Source organism: Hyaena hyaena, unplaced genomic scaffold, assembly GCF_003009895.1.
Source record: "Hyaena hyaena isolate Hyena2069 unplaced genomic scaffold, ASM300989v1 scaffold_1103, whole genome shotgun sequence".
Taxonomy (NCBI): domain Eukaryota; kingdom Metazoa; phylum Chordata; class Mammalia; order Carnivora; family Hyaenidae; genus Hyaena; species Hyaena hyaena.
This window is the reverse complement of record NW_024081730.1, coordinates 82829-85869: the sequence shown is the minus strand read 5'-3', so window position 1 is coordinate 85869 and position 3041 is coordinate 82829.

Genomic DNA, 3041 nt, shown 5'->3' with positions numbered 1-3041 from the left:
CTTACAGACCAGCATTTCAAGGCTGGGGAGCAAGGTGGGATGGGGGCAACCAGGACAGTGAAGGGGAAACTGTGCAACCTGAAGATGTGGAGCAACTTTTTTCAGTCTGCCTTCCATGACACACTAGTCTGTGCAATGAATGAGGTGTTTCGAATTTTAAAAAGCAGTGGAAGGAGTTGGTGATTGCTCCATGAAAGTGCCTCATGTACTGGTGCTCCTCAAAGTGAACTTCTGTGCACAGCAGTGCATCAAAGGCTCTGAGAAGATCTGCAGTAAAAAGGAACTGGTGGTAAGGTAATGTTCACTTGAATACCCAAATACAATGTCCATTCAAATAAGGTCCATAAATGCCTTGAAGGGCTTATGTTCCCAGGAGCAGAGATAAATCGTTTTTTCCATCTCATAGCTCAAGTTCATAAAGACGTCTACCCTCTTGATTTTCTACTTCCTGAAGCAAAGATTAGGAAAGCAAAGAAGTAACTAGACATCTCTACATGCCACCCGCCCCCCAAATTAGGTCAGCATTTCTTCAGTTGGAAGTTCAATGAGAAATTGAACTCCTCTGGCTAGAGGGAGTGTGTCTACTCAGTGTTTGTTTTAGCAACACAGAGCCACAAATGGAGATTAGATGAGAACAGTCTCAAGTAGTTGCTTCTTGGTCTGGTGTAAAGTTTGTTGAGCAGCTACTAGTTGAACAACTACTAGGCACTAGTCACTGAGCAAACAAAGATGTGTAGAATATCTTGGTGTGGAAATCCACAGAAGCAGACCCTGTATTTGGAAGTAATTGCCATGGCTTAATTAGGAGGTGGTGCCAGGCAAGAGTGGGGAAGTGAGGCAGGAAGGGAAGGCAGCCAGCACAGGGTGCCTGATGGAGCAGCTTTGCTGGGAAGTTCTGGGGGACAGAAGGAGCACTTCCATGTCATTTCTCTTGAGAGGTAAAGGTTTCTGGACATCTAACCATCAACTCTCCATCATTCTGCATTGAGGACTGGTTCTGGGCACTGATTCTCTTGCCTTCTAGCTTGCCTTGTGGTCAGGGAGACAGATGGTCCTAGGGGTAGAGAGCTGCACATGTTTGCTGTATGGACGTGAGGGCCCAAAGGGTAGGGGGAGACTATGACCTTGATCACTGCAGATAAGGGGTAAGACTGTGTGTGAAAGATGAGGTCCCTCAGGAGCTAATGGGGTCTCACCAGGGGCTGAGAACCAGAAATAGCACAGAGACCTGGGCTCTGCTACAGATTTCCAGCTGATTGCATCTCACCACACATCCTGTTGGACTCTGACCCCCTGTTCTCACACTGAGGCACTTTAGCTGTGGTCAGTGTTTATATAAGTTATTTTCCTCTGAGTTCACTGAAGCAAAACACTGTCCCTGCAGGAGAGCACTGCCCAGGCCCCTAGTCTGGGAGGGACTATGTCCTCATTGTGGCAGGGGGACCCAGGACCAAGATGTCTGGGTCTCTGACCTGGACAGCTGGAAGCACTACACAGGGCCAGTGGAGTGTCCTGGTAGAGGATGTGGCTCTGGCTGGACTGGAGAGCCCCTCAGTCTTACCCTCTCCCCACTACAGAGTGCTCTTGGGTAGAGGAATGCTTACCTTAGGACAGTGGTACATCTTTGGATGTAACTGCTGTATCATCTGTGACCCCTATTTTCTATAGGAGAAATTTGCTTTCAGTACCATCAGGTAATAATCAGAACTAGTCCTATTTTCTTGACTTTTTCCTCTGTAGTTCTAGAGTGAACATTTAAATTGTAAGAATAGATTTCAACCTGAAAGATACTATTAAACACAGTTACAGTAAAACTTTGGATTGTGAGGTATAACTTATTCTGTGAGTATTCCACAAGATGAGCAAACACTTCTAATAAACTTTAACTTGATAAACGAGTGATGTCTTGCAATACAAGTAGTAAATGATGCAGAACATCACATAATCACAACTGAGCCAATGGTTTTTGAAATTCACTTTGATATGCAAGTGCTTTGGATTACAAGCATGTTTCTGGAATGAATTATGCTCACAAAGCAAGGTTTTATTGTAGTGTGATTTCTCAGATGTGGACTCAACTTTCTACACTAAAATAAGTCACTTCACAACTTGCCTTCTGTTTCATTTTAAACTTTTAAACACAAATAAAAATTGTAAGTGGTTGCATAGAACAATAGAACTGAAGTAACTCAAGTTTCACTTTTTCACCTTTATAACCGCTGCACTATCATGATTTATTCAGAATCTACTGTTAATATGTGCATACCCAGTGGCCCACGGTTGGAGACATGGATGCACCTGAAGCAAAGTGAGTTCATATAACTCTGAACCTGGGAACCCTTGTGTACGAAACAGCCTGGAGCTGAGTCCACATGGGTCACTGGCCGACTGTATGACAGAATTCTCAGAACCAACTTCCATGTAGAACAATGTTTAATAAAGGATAATTAATAAAAATGTGCCAATTTGAAGCTTACACACACATATGCAATTGAAACTCATCAGTGATCACAGTCATTGTTGAGGACTTTGATCAACACAAGACTTTTTGTTTTCAGAGAGGAGTATTGTCTTTCTGATGCTATTTAGATTTGAGGGACCATGGTTACAATACAAAGCAGAATTTTCATCTGTGTTGGTATTGCTTTTGGCCCTCATCTCCACTGCCCCGTCCTTGTTGTATTACTGACTCACAGGGCTGTTGTGAGGGTCAAGTCAACTGACACAAGGAAAGCACCTAGAAGAGGGCTTCCAGTTAGCCCACTTCTAGAAAGATCCAGAAGCATCTTGAGAAGGGATGTCCATGAGTCACAAAAATCCTTACATTCAGAGAGCAAATCAGAGAACTCTAGATGCTGGCGAGGATGTGGAGAAACGGGCACCCTCCTACACTGTTGGTGGGAATGTAAACTGGTGCAGCCCCTCTGGAAAACAGTGTGGAGGTTCCTCAGGAAACTAACAATAGAACTCCCCTAGGACCCAGCAATAGCACTGCTAGGAATTTACCCAAGGGATACAGAAATGCTGAGGCATAGGAGCAC